The sequence below is a fragment of the Cupressus sempervirens genome, chromosome 7, assembly GCF_028749045.1.
Source record: "Cupressus sempervirens isolate cs-2001-9-10 chromosome 7, ASM2874904v1, whole genome shotgun sequence".
Classification (NCBI taxonomy): Eukaryota; Viridiplantae; Streptophyta; class Pinopsida; order Cupressales; family Cupressaceae; genus Cupressus; species Cupressus sempervirens.
In genome coordinates, this window is record NC_143124.1 from 37,638,216 (window position 1) to 37,653,394 (window position 15,179).

Below are 15,179 nucleotides of genomic sequence, written 5' to 3' on the forward strand. Positions count from 1 at the left end.
GATATTTTTTTTATCAACTCATACAAGAGGCTTCTAACCTGGGTGGGAGATGAGGTTGTTTTAGGTGGTTCCATCGCCAACTAAGAAGATTTAGCACTTGACAAACTATCATATCCGATCAAAATGCCTATCCATGTGTCTATCAGCACCTCTTCTCAGACCTACATGTTGTTGATCCCTAAAATGTGAAAGAAGGGCTTGTGCCTTCTCCTTTGCTCATGGAGTTCTAGATTGAGACAATGCAACTAGAGGTGGAATGGCACCTTCCTGTAAAACCAGAGCTCGAAACTTATTGCTATTTGTACAAAGTTGCAAAAGGGTAGTTGCACCATTTTCCTTTCCCCTTTGAGACACTATTTCAACCACTTCCACCAAAGAAGAAATGCCATGATCCTCACCTATTGTAGCGCGACCTTGTTGAATAGTTAATAGATTAATTAAATGGCAACTACCTTATCTACCATTCCAGCCACACGGTTCATGAGTTTAATGAGATGCTTAACAGCACCAACACGTACAATGCGGCCTTTATTCTCATGTAAGATGGAAAATTTAAATAAAAGAGTGGCAACATCCTTCTTTCCTCGAGAAGTACCATTCATTAGGAGGTCCACTAAAGGTGATATAGCACCAGACTGCTCGATGGAAATTTTATTTTCCTCTATGACTGATAAGCTAAATAAAGTTGAAGCGGAATTCTCTTTTTCTTTAGGATTACCTCCTCTAAGTACATTTATTAGGGTTTGAATGGCTCCTACAGTAGCAATCTCAGTCTTATTGTTTTCATTTATGGATAAGTTCAGCAAAGCAATCATAGCATTTTCTATTTCTTTTTCTAAAACCTTAGCTATTTCAACCAAGAATCAACTGAGCTTGATAGAGAGGTAATTTTCTACTAGTCAACACAACCAGCAGAAGTCTAGGTGCTCCTTTGCAATTTGTAAGTTGAAAGCCCAAATGGAGGAAGAGTAATATAGTGATCATCCTTAATAGTAGTTTTGCCCAAATCCATCCTTCCACAAAAACTCTGCATTATATTTTGAATCCAATGCATTTTGAAAACTTTCAAGAATACCTTCATTTCCTTATTGAATACTTTGAGATATCAACCCTTCAATGATTATTTATTCAATAAATCCATCTTTTATACATTGATATATGAGAATAAACTTCTTTGAATGTTCTATATCAATTTTTATAAATGCATTACCAAATAAGAACTCTTTTCTAATTCCTATTCTTTTAACTTTTACTTCCTTGACCATTTTAATGGTATCATTCTTTATGAATTTAATGAGAAAGATTCCTCAAAGTATTGTAATAGTCTCTATTGGAATTCTTTGACTCTTCATGTGCAATATCTAACTTTGAATACTCAGCTCCCCTACATGCTTTTCACTCATCAATTTGAATGCTTGGAGAACACTTTGATCTTCAATGAACTTGACCATTTGATCTGGTTTCATTACTGGAAGGCGAAGTTTTGAAAGTGTGTTGTTTCCCCAGGTCTCAAATCAACGGAGTCTGACACACTTAGAAAGCATATGCACTACAGTAGACTATGTAACAATTTTTTCAATCTTTCCCTCACCTATGTCAACCACAGGGAGACTCTTCATGCTATACTTCAAAAGCAAGAGAAGCATTGTTAAAAATGAGTTAGATGGTTGTACAGGTAGGAATGGAGCCCAACGGAAGGATCCTGATATGTCTTTGACCTTTGTCTCCCCGTAGAATTTTGAGGATGTAAACATTTCAAAGAAGTGACCTCCCTTTGCAACATTAGCTTTAGGATCTGAGTTTATTCCAAACACTTGAGACTGTTGAAGTAACCACACAAAGATTTTTACAAACTTAACAATCCCGATCTACTTGTCAATCCAAGTTACATTATCTAGCACATTTATATCCCTTACTAGTGCACTTAATATCTTTTTCTTGGCAAGCAATTTGAGCACTTCAACAAGACTAGCATCTGAATTGATCTCTACCACTGGAGATCTTTCAAATTTGTAGAGCCCTTAGTAACCAAATGTCTTTCCGGATTGCACATACTCCTCCATGAATCTCTAAAATAAAAAATATTTGTATATCCTTTATTTGATAAGATCATCAATAAAACATGATATAGGGAGGGTAGAGGGGAGCAAGGCAGACTAAAACAAAGCAAGAGAAAACAATCACAATAGACTAAGCAAGAAAGAGCTACACTAGACACATCAAAATTGGAAAGAAAACTTATTTACAAAAGGTGAGGAAACCTCACCAGTAGGACCAACAATAAAGAAAGATTCATATGTGGCCATTCATAGGAAGAGAAAAGTATGAACCTCTTCTAAATAGAGGAAGATGCTTCATCAATTTGAAAAAACATAGGTTATCTTTAGCTACTCCTTCACTGTTGAACTTAAGCCCCAAAGCCTTTTGCAACATGATGACCCACAAGATCTTTCCAAACAGCCATGCCTTATTATAGACCTCTGATTGATCTGTGCTTCCATGTACATCCTTCCTTGCATACTCAAACTTCTGTGATGGAAGAAAATATTCAACATATTCTGGATGCATTATTGGAATATAATTCATTTCATCTTTTTCAGCATTATCATCTTCATTTTCTCTATTATCATCCTTAGTAGAGATATCAACTTTCAAATCATAATTAACAAAATCAAAACATTGCAAATCTTTTAGGAGAGAAATATAATCATACCATTTGCAAGCACTGTCAAAAACAACTTCTGATTCTGAACCAGAGCTAAAAAATGCATCCCCATTTTCCACATGTTCTAACTTCTTTGGTGAAGAAGAAAAACAATCACCAAATTTTGTACATGTTGCTGGAAGATAGTTACATGTGTTTATTTTATTACCAACAATATCACCTTTATCAAAAATACCAGCATTAGATGCACTGTTAATAACCATTTCAGACTTCAAACCTAGGCTAAAACTGGATGATCCTTCATTACTCATAGATTCTAATAGAATTGAAACATCTTCTTCATCCTTAGCATTTATCAAATCTGAGAAATGTCCTTTTAAACTCAAAACTTTAATATTTGAATTAATTAAAGAAGAAGAATCATATGTGGCTAGCACCAAAGATTGCTCAATTTTCATTTCATGACTAGAAAAATCTTCATTTAATTCTTTGTCTCCTACAAGATGCTGCAGTACTTCATTAATATTTGAAACTTCTTTTTCAAAAACTATTGTTGCATCAATTTCTTAATCAACATTTTTAGTAAGGTGGTTGTCAGAACATATCTCAACCTTTTCATTCGAACGTATTTGATCAAGATCATTCACTACTAAATTATCTTCAAAGCAAACTGGTTCAGAAAGCTGATCTTTACCAACCATAACAAAGGAAGACTCAATACTATTATACTCTTCAATGACATCAAAAATTTCATTTTTAAATAATCCATCAGCCTTGGGATGATTTTCATACCAACATTTTGAAATATCAGCCGCATTCTTTTCATCCATTTCACAAATTTCATCAACATCAGGAAAAGCAAATATAGATACATCTTCTTTTTCAATTTTTCTTACCTTTCCTTCATGATCTTCAAGAATATTTGTAGGCTGGAAATGTTCTTTTTGCCAGTGCCTCTTCCAAGGTAATTCATTATCACTTTCATCCACCTCATAAGAAGTTACATTCTCAAATTTAGTAGGATAACTACTAAAACATAATGCAACTAGCACATTAGTTTCATGCAAATTTTCAGGAAGACAACATTTTGGAACAAGATCCCCATCTACTTCTATTTCAATTTTACTCATCATCTCTTCAATTATATTCTCAAACTTGGCAAAATATTCATTAAGAGGATTAATCATTGCATTTTCTTTGAAGCAAATGGATTCCAACATAGGCTTATCATCAACTTTCACAAATTGAATATCAGTTTTGCCACAATCTTTAATGAAATCAAACTCTTTATGTTCTAGAGATGTATTAACTATCTGATTATCTTCAATAGAAACTTCATGCAAAATGTTATCCTTATTTTCTTCAAATTTGGAACTTTTAAAATCAGAGATAAATGAAGGCATGAAAGAAAATTCTTTGTCAACTGTTCTTACCAATTCTTCATCATTGAGAAGGTTGTCTTCATTTGTTGAAAGTTGTGCTTCTGGGAAACTAGGCTTCTCTTATTGTTCAAAACTCAAACCATTGGTTGATATGATCTGTTCATTTTGCTCATTGATTCTATCCACCTTAGGAATTCTTTCTGCAACTTCAATGATTTCAGCATGCTAGACCAAAACTTATTCATTTGTTTGCAATTCTGAGAGTGGTTCTAGATTCATACTTATTGCATTAAGCTCAATATTAGGAGAACAAGTCTCATTTCCAACCTTAAATGATGGATCTAAAGGTGTAACTAATGACTCCATAGGAAATACTATTGAGAAGCAAGGAATAATAACAAACTTTTCTTCTTTTTGTGATGGTTCAAGTTGGAAATGCTTTTCATGCTAATTACCTTCTTCATGCTAATGGCTCATCCATGGTAATATTGAGGATGAAGAAAATTTAGGTTCTCTCAAAGTAGGACAGATGGGAGAAGACAAAGCATCCTTTTTAGAACTCACATCAGTGCTTTTCTTTCTGAACTCCTGGTGAACATAGAAGCTCTTTTCAATTAGCTTCCATGATTCTCTAGACCAATGGTCTTGAGCTATACTCAAGTTGTTTCTTGTGGCATAACTAACACTCTTTTAAATTTACTCTAGAGTTGTTGAAGCATAGGATCATCATCAATCACAATCTCTTCAACAAATGGCAAAAGTCTCCTTTTATATTTTAAATCATTTCTCAGAGGAATCTGACCTCAGTACATTTCCTGATATTATTTGTACAATAGAGTTACATAAATTTGAATCAAATTTATGGAAAGATAATGATGTTATCTTAGTCATGAGCAACCAATTTTGCAGTAAGTTCTCCAAAAATATGTTCTAATAGGCATGATCCTTTTTTAAACAACGGAGTCGCCAATCTTTGAGTAGAAGAGAAAATTAATATTGTTTCTTGAAAAACCAAAGTATTCTTCCTCTTAGTCTCCAAGAATATGAGTTGGGAACCTAAATGATAAGAACTTTCAAATCTTTCAAACTCTGATATATAATAGGTTCTTTTAAAGACACAGAGTCACCAATCTCAAGCAGAGATAACAATAATAAACTAAAAAAAAAATCTCTAGCACTGGTCTTCTTGTCCAACTCCCCAACAGAGTCACCAAAAATCTATTGGTAAACAGATTGTTCTTCTTCTTTTCCTCTTTTTATGTGCCCAAACTTATAACAAAGACCAACTTTACACAATACTTTGGAAACTATTTCTAAGAATATCTAGTTTCCCTCTGAATTGAGGTACAACTCCATATGTAAATGATATTTAATGAATTATGTTTTATCTCGAATTCCTACTGTGGGGTATGTTCTTAACCAGAGAATAGCAAAGGCAAAACCAAGCTAATCCTATCCAGAACTAACTCAAGAAAATTTAGATTCTAATCCTATCCAACTTCAGAAACTCACACATCCTATGACTTCCCAACATTGGTGATGCAAGAATGCTATTTGTTATGCAAATGCAATGACATGAGATTAAAAAAAATAAAGATTGAACATTCAAACCTTTGCAATAGGATCAGTTAACAGTACTCTGATCTATCTCCCAATCACCATTTGACCAAGAATACAAGAAAGTTCTCAAAACTTATCATAACAATAATTCGATTAAAAGTAATCAAAAAAGTGTTGCCCAAATATTCTGATTCATAACCAAACCTTTCCTTTTTTTAAACACACAGACACAATACTCTGATCATATTTGCCTGCAGACTATAGCCAAACCTATTACAAAGAAAACTAAACATTAATCTCAATACATGAATGAAATTACAGAAATTAAAAGTGCTCTCTCCTCCACTCCAACTCTCTGACTGTGTATAGAAAAGGAATAGCCCTCTCTACTGAAAATTTTATATAATTTATAGATCTTTACAATAACAGGCTCGTAAGAGCCAATGATCTTTCCTCTTCTTTGAATACGAAGAGACAAAATACAAAAGAAAAGACTTTTCAAATCTGAGAACTCAAACAGTCACCATAGATGAAGGAATACAAGAATAATGACTTCTCAATTTTGAAACTATTCATTTCTAACCAAAAATTGAGCTAAATCCATTGGGCTTCTGGAGTTGCATCATTTCCTCTACTCATATCTTTAGATTCAAAATAGATCATCAAATATAACCAACAAATCATGTGATTAACAATGCCAAACTAATAAGTCAAATCCACATCCAATGACAGAAGATGATCAATAGAACAATGTGAGAAATATTGGTTATTTAAATCTACTCCAACATTACATGTTTCCCAAGTTCATTGATCATTGTTGTAACTATTCCCATGATATCAATCTTGAAATGTGATATAACATCAACCAAACAATGGTGGAGAATGATAATGGTGACAATGACAGCATATTACAGCGTTGTATTCACTAGTTACATCTACCATATCTTTGACATTTACATATTCCTCCCTCATGATAGAAGTAGCAAGGCCTTCTTCAAGATATATTTTTTTATCAACTCATACAAGAGGCTTTTGACCTAGGTGGGAGATGAGGTTGTTTCAGGTGGTTCCATCGCCAACAGTGGTGCAATGAATGGAGCGAGTGAAGAAGCCATAGAAAGAAGATTTAGCACTTGACAAACTATCACATCCGATCAAAATGCCTATCCATGTGTCTATCAGCACCTCTTCTCAGACTTGCATGTTGTTGATCCCTAAAATGTCAAAGAAGGGCTTGTGCCTTCTCCTTTGCTCGTGGAGTTCTAGATTGAGGCAATGCAACTAGAGGTGGAATGGCACCTTCCTGTAAAACTAGAGCTCGGAACTTATTGCTATTTGTACAAAGTTGTAGAATGGCAGCTGCAACATTTTCCTTTCCCCTCTAAGACCCTATTTCAGCCACTTCCACCAAAGTAGAAATGCCATGCTCCTCACCTATTGCAACACAACCTTGTTGAATAGTTGATAGATTGGCCAAAACGGCAACTGCCTTATCTACCATTCCAGCCACATGGTTCATGAGTTTAATGAGATGCTTAATAGCACCAACTTGTACAATATGGCCTTTGTTCTCATGTAAGATGGATGATTTAAATAAAATAGTGGAAGCATCCTTCTTTCCTTGGGGAGTACCATTCATTAGGAGGTCCACTAAAGGTGATATAGCACTGGACTGCCCAATGGAAATTTTATTTTCCTCTATGACTAATAAGTTGAATAAAGTTGCAGTGGCATTCTCTTTTGCTTCAGGATTACCTCCTCTAAGTACGTTTATGAGGGGTTCAATGGCTCCTGCAGCAGCAATCTTAGTCTCACTGTTGTCATTTATGGATAAGTTCAGCAAAGTAGTCACAATATTTTTTGTTTCTTTTTCTAAAACCTTAGCTTTTTCAACCAAGAATCAACTGAGCTTGACAGAGAGATAATTTGCTATTAGTCAACACAACTAGTAGAAGTCCAAGTGCTCCTTTGCAATTTGTAAGTTGAAAGCCCAAATGGAGGAAGAGTAATATAGTGATCATCCTTAATAGTAGTTTTGCCCAAATCCATCCTTCCACAAAAACTTTGCATTGTATTTTGAATCCAATGCATTTTGAAAACTTTCAAGAATACCTCCATTTCCTTATTAAATACTTTGAGATATCAACCCTTCAATGATTATTTATGCAAGAAATCCATCTTTTATACATTAATATATGAGAATAAACTTCTTTGAATGTTCTATATCAGCTTTTATCATTGCATTACCAAATAAGAACTCTTTTCTGATTCCTATTCTTTTAATTTTTACTTGACCATTTTAATGGTATCATTCTTTATGAATTCAATGAAAAAGATTCCTCAAAGTATTGCAATAGTCTCTATTGGAATTATTTGACTCTTCATGTCCAAAATCTAACTTGGAATACTCTACCCCCCTACACGCTTTTCATTCATCAATTTGAATGCTTGGAGAACATGTTGATCTTCAATGAACTTGACCATTTGATCCAGTTTCATTACTGGAAGGAGATGTTTTAAAAGTGTGTTGTTTCCCCAAGTCTCAAACCAAGGGAGTCCAACACACTTAGAAAGCATATGCACTACAGTAGACTGTGTAAAAAAAAATTCAATCTTTCCCTCACCTATGTCAACCACAGGGAGACTCTTCATCTTATACTTCAAAAGCAAGATAAGCATTGTTAAAAATGAGTTACATGGCTGTACAGGTAGGAATGGAACCCAACGGAAGGATCCTGATATGTCTTTGACCTTTGTCTCCCCGTAGAATTTTGAGGATGTAAACATTTCAAAGAAGTGACCTCCCTTTGCAACATTAGCTTTAGGATCTGAGTTTATTCCAAACACTTGAGACTATTGAAGCAACCACAAAGAGATTCCTACAAACTTAACAATCCTAATCTACTTGTCAATCCAAGTTGAATCATCTGGCACATTTATATCCCTTATTGGTGCACTCAATATCTTTTTCTTGGCAAGCAATTCAACCACTTCAACAAGATTGGCATCTGAATTGATCTCTACCACTAGAGATCTTCCAAATTTGTAGAGCCCTTAGTAACCAAATGTCTTTCTAGATTGTACATACTGCTCCATGAAGCTCTAAAATAAGAAATATTTGTATATCCTTTATCTGAGAAGATCATCAATAAAACATGATATCTTTGTTGGGCTAGGAGCTATCACATACCTAACATGACAACACTTAAACCAACCCACCTGAAAAATAAATGAGAGATCAAGAGAAAGGGAAACCTGACAAGGATGGCCTACCTATAACAACTTAGACCTAGACTCAAGATTGACTAAACTGACCAATATTGACAAAAAATAAATTTAAAAAATGAGTGACTTAAAGTCAGGCAACAACTATATAAATGTGTGTGTGTGAGAGAGAGAGAAAATGTGAATGAGAATCTTTAAACTATCATTGGATTGAGCTATAAAATGACATGTTTATGGTGACCATCCATACAAATTGTCTCTTATGCTTTAGGTTAACTTAACCTTTGGATAGCAATAAAGAAACTTGTCACACATGGAAGACAAGTTCTTAAGCATTTTTTAGGATGACTTCTTTTTAGATATGAAAGCCACCATAATCAAATGATGTGTTATGAGATGCATACAAATATAATGGGTTTCTCTTATAAATCTACCAATGTTTCAAATGTGAGTTGAATATTTAATTAGAGCTCATGTTTAGAGTTTTAATTATGTAATTTGAGTTGCCTTTCCAAATTTCTTATTATTATTTAATTAAATGAAATATTAATTACATTTAATGGAAAGGAAAAGATAACATCATTAATGTTAAATTATATCAAAAAATTACATATTTTTAATCATTTAGATATTTTTATGTGTCTAATAATAGTTCATACTATAAGTATGAGCCTAATATTAATTATGATGATCATGACCACACTTCTTTTTCAGGCTAATACTATAGAGATGAACTTTAGAAGAAAACCCTAGCTGAGTGGGATGGCAGAGGCTTAAAGATTAGCAACATTACCAATGTTGAACTTAGATATGGAATTCATATGGTAGCTCACAAGATCTATAGTTCAAGCTGATTGAACAGTGTGTCGTGTGAGACCGTAGACCTAGTATTTAAGGTTATGGAGAAGAATTTGGAGTATGACTTGTCTAAGCTATTGCTAAGGTAGCTAAACAAAAACATGGACAGTATTAGATCATCCAAGAATAACCCTTATAAATTTGGTTCCTTGTTGACATGTTTATTCTTCTATGTACAAAAATTCTTTCCCTCCAAAGGTTCTATTGTATGGAGAAAGGATGTCCCTATTCTATATCAGATTAATGAATTTATAGTAGAAATGGGTGTCAATTTTGATAGTATAATGGACAACTATTTTGAGGACTTCAAGGAAAGAATGAACAACAGGTTTAGAATCCATCCTAAACTTGTTAAAGATTACAAAGATGATGTTTTTTTTATGGTTGACTATGACAAAGTATATATTTATGCAATTAGGCCCCAAGTTGCATGGGTAAAACCTCTACCTTATGAGGTAAACATTGATGAAACTAGGGATATTATTGAAGCATTGGTAAATGAACTAGTAGATCCCAAGCAACAAAATTTTGGAACCTATGATGAGGCCAAATCCATAATAGAATTGGAAATCAAACTTCTCCAAGCAATCAATAAAGGTAAGAGAAAGGTTGCTAAGTTGAAGACTGTTACCGAGCCTTTAATGATTACCAAGGGAAAAGGTGAGGATGAAGAAGAGAAGCAGGAACTGGAAAATGAAGAGGAAGAATTAGAGAAAGAGAACCAGTCAAGAAGAAGGGCAAGGTAATCATTACCAAGCCACCCAAGTTGTTTTCACAAGAAGAGGTAAAGATAAGAATAAAAGTGAAGTAGTATTCAGCAAGCCCCAACTGACCTTCCAAGAAAGATTGAAATGGATGGAAGAGGGAGCTGGCATTGCAAATTTCAAAGCTTTAATGTTTGGAACAAGGACAGATGTAGAGAAGATGTAGATTGAGGAAATGGTACTTACTAAGATGGGAAAATAGAAGTATTCCCCAGACTAGATTGCCCCTCAAATGTCCAAAGATTTTTTGGTAATATTGCAACCAAGGTGGGAGTTAGCCACCCAAATAGCCAAGGACATATATGAGAAATCCTTGAAGAATCTTCTATCGAGTCTCACTGAGGTAAAAATAAAGGCAACAATGAAGAAAAATGAAGGAAGAATGATGATTAGATTTGACACTTGTTTGATTTTAATTAAGGAAATTGAGCATGTTGTAAGAGATGCAACAAACCTATGGAAGAACATCTATCATCTACAAAATCCTAGTGATGATCCTATAGAAATCAAGGATGATGATAGTGACCAAGAGGATGAGGAAGATGATAATACTCCCTCAGTTACAATGACTAATGAAGACATGCAAGAATTGATTAAGGAGAAGGAAGAAGAGGAGAAGGAGGAAGAAGCTAAAGAAGAAGACAAGGAGGAAGAGGATGAAGAAGATGATCCAATGAAGATTGCAGTACAAGGATTGCTTCCCTTCCTCACTCTCCACTTAAGAGTACAACATCATCAAGGTTGGAGATACCTTCAGCAGGATTGACCACATCAAAAAAATCATCTACTCCTGCTTCCTCATAGCTCTGAGCATCATCTATGGAGGTATCCATTACTTCATCTATTGAGCTACAAATTTCTTCATCAGCACCCAAGCAATCAGTCACTAGAGCATCAACTGTGTCAACCTCCTTTGATCAATGTATAGTAAGTTCTACAATTTTTTCTATAGTAAATATTCCAATCTGTACACTACCTATTTATACATTATTCTTGGGAAGCACACCAATTTTGGAATCAACTAGTACTTCTCTCAACTCTCCTCCAGTTGCACCTATTCAAGTATCTTCTGCTAGTCCATCCATGTTAGCTATTATTTCTATTTCAAAATGCAAGGAAGTAAGCATAGAAGTGAAGTTTAAGACTCCTCTAAAACTTTTGCTTACTAGAAAACAAATTGATGAAGACATAGACTTGGATATAGAAATTGTTATTCCTAAGATAGACTTGGACAATGCCTCAGCCAAAGAAATGAGAATGGTTAGTCAGCTTCTAGAGAAAAAGATAAGGTAGAAGCAACTCATAGAAGAGAGAGATAGAGAATATAATATAATAGAAAATGCTAAAAATATAATTATTGAAGCTATTGGTGTTGATGTTGATTCATCTCAACACATTTTGTAGCAATTAGAAGAGGCTATAAATAAGTTCAATGAGGACACTTCTGGGCAAGAGAAACTCATTGAAAAGGCAGAAAAGAAATTTGATAATAAAGTGCTTGAGCACATTGCTTAGCACATTGCAATAAAATAGGTTGAATTAACCTCAATTTTGAGCAATCTTGAGCAAGCTTTCACAAATGTAACATCACTTTTTGGAAAGCTCTATGATGTTACTGAGTTGACAAAGGAAGTCAAATAAAAATTGAATAAATTGGATGTGGAAATGAAAGATAGCACTCAAAAGTCACAACTTGACCATAGTTCAAGCTCATCTCATTACACAAAGGTGAAATTTTTGTCTGAAAAGTAGGCAGAGTTACTAAGAGAAGAAGCCAAAATCTAGTCTACATTGATTGAGATCCAAAATATGATTCTTCCAGTCATGGATCAAATGTAGAAACGCATTGCCTACTCAAAAACATTGATTCATGACAATAATTTTTCAATAGTAGATCATATGATTGAAATTTCTGCAGAAGTTCAAGTGGCTCTCTCCACTTGCAAGATTTTGCAAGACAATTGGGATAAGACATTGTCTCTTATTCTCAAGGTACACTCAAATTTTCTCTCACATTTTGGTATCTCAATTTAAATTTATTTTATATACATTCTTCGGCATTATTGTAAAAAAGGGGGAGATGAGATTGTTGGTAGGGGGAGACAAGATTGTTATCATTATGAATACGAGATGAATAAGGAATAAGAAAGACATTGTATAGATAAATGCTATGCATACCATATGTATGGAGAGATATGTAAGATATGTAAATAATAGAGTAAATCAGAATGTAAGTTTTGATTCATAAGTTTTTTTGTCACTAATTCCAAAGGGGGAGATTTTTGTCATTATGATTATTTTTTCATTAGTGACAACACTTACTCAATTCTGTATACTTACTGAGCATCTAGTGGTTACCTTGTAAACTTAGTAGTTCTGTAGTTTACACCGAGTAGATAGCGGCTACTGAGAAAATACAAACAATGTGAAGTCTAGCAGTGTTTACCAAGATTCTCAGTATCTATCATGCTTCATAGTATCTACTAAGTAGATAGTTTGTGTCATGAAAGATTTAGTGTCTACCAAGCAATGAAATATTCAGTGTTTACTGAGTGAAGCAAGGTAAACTCAGTGAACAGTATCTACCGAGTGACACTCTACCGAGCCACCAGTGGTTACCGAGTTCACAACTACATCGAGTGATTACTATGGATTGAGCCTTCACTTCTATCAAGTGCATGGTGATGCTGACTAATGCAGTGGATGTTGAGTATCAAAAGGTCACCAAGTCAGTTCAGTGAACTCAAGTTATTTACAATTGGGCTGACTCTGTAATGTATTCTTTTACTTGTATTTTGGCTGACCTTTTAATTTTGTAAGTTTGAAAGGTATATATGTAAGATGTATTGTAAGACATCAGATATAATGAATGAGAATATTTATGATGCATGGAATGAAAAAGAATTGCTAAGTAATGTGAAGTATATGCGAAAGATCATTAGCAGCAGTTCAAGGTACACAGCAAGGTTAATTCAGAGACTAAAAAGTAATATCCATCACATGAGGTGATCAGTGTATAAGGGATCTTAGCAGTAATCAATTTCAAGAAGATCCAATATTTCATCCTAACAGGTGAATCAGATTTTCAAATCCTCTAACAAGGTAGACTTTAACAGTCTTTGTACAAATCTCCTAATAGAGTGCATACTCCATTCTATGTTTTTAAATCCTCTAACAAGGTGGACCTAGCAATCCTTTGTGCTCCTAATAGGGCAGATCACTAGAAGTGGTCAATGTAAGCCTTAACAGGCCGACTTTTTGCTGTAGTATTGAAGTTTTGTGGGTATCATCCCCACCCTAGTTTTACTTTCTATTTGGAAGGTTTTTGGGTCACCAAATTATCGTGTTCACTTGTGTAATGATTTTTTTATATTTCAAAACTAATGCATGCATTAGAATAGATGGATGTATGGTAAATTAATAAAAGTTTTAAGGTTACTGATTCACCCCTCCCCTCTCAGTAACCTATCATATCTTGAATATTTCCAACACTTATGTACATGTAAATGTTATATTCTTACCTATGCATTCATCTACATTCTTATTATATATTAAATTTAGGATCTCCCCTTAAGACATGTCATTAATTATAGTTAATTATACTTGGATTTAAAAGGCATTAAATACAATAATATATACATAAACAGGAATATTGAAAACATACATGTCTACATTTACCATGAACATATTTACATACATCTATGAAATAAAATATACATTAATCTACATTCTTATGTATAATTTAGGATCTTCCCTTAAGATATGTCATTAAATATAGTCAATTACACTTAGATAAAGACATTAAAATCAATAACATATACATAAAAATGTGAATATTGAAAACATACATGTCTACTTTTAACATGAACATATATACATAAATCTATGAAATAAAAAATACATTAAATTAATCTACATTCTTATGTATAATTTAGGATCTCCCCTTAAGACATGTCATTAAACATAGTTAATTACACTTAGATTAAGGAATTAAGATGAATAACATATACAAAAACATGAATAACACATACATAAACATAAAAGATTAAGACATTAAAAGATCAATAACATGTACATAAACATTAATAAAAATATCAATATTGAAAACATGCATGCACATTCAACATGAACATATGTACATATACATCTATGAAATAACATCGAAGACATGTACATATACTATAAAATATATCTAGAGAATAATTTACCCATATCAACTGTATAAAATATCATATATCAAATGTCTCAAAATAAGATATATAAAACATCAAAATCTCCATATAAACATGTGTCTAGAAATAACATATAAAACATAAAAGTGTCCATATAAACTTGTATATCCAAAATACTATATCAAATGTCTCCAAAATAATATTTATAAAATAAAAGACCATGATCCAATCGGCTACATCCCCCTCCTGATCTTGGATGTCCCGAAAAGGGTCTATTAGTTGTGTCTAAACCTTCTGTCAAATGATAGTGTCAAATTATGTACACACATATTATATCATACATATAAATAAAATATATATTTAAATTGTAACATACCTGAGACTCAAGACATGTAGGAACTTTCCATGTCTATAGATCACCAAAACGTAACAGACTATCACTTAGATCCTATAACACATACACAAACACACATGTATATACAAATTTAAACATATAGACATATTTACTGTAGCATCATGCAATGCTCTGCCGATCTAACTGATATCTAAATCA

At 33.5% G+C, this 15,179-nt stretch overlaps 2 pseudogenes; both read right to left on the minus strand.

Annotated features, from left to right (window-relative positions):
- Positions 1-1,361: 1,361 nt before the first annotated feature.
- On the minus strand, positions 1,362-2,928 carry LOC149545308 (SNF1-related protein kinase regulatory subunit gamma-1-like; annotated as a pseudogene).
- Positions 2,929-8,016: 5,088 nt separating this feature from the next.
- LOC149545309 (SNF1-related protein kinase regulatory subunit gamma-1 pseudogene) lies at positions 8,017-11,287 on the minus strand (annotated as a pseudogene).
- Positions 11,288-15,179: the final 3,892 nt, after the last annotated feature.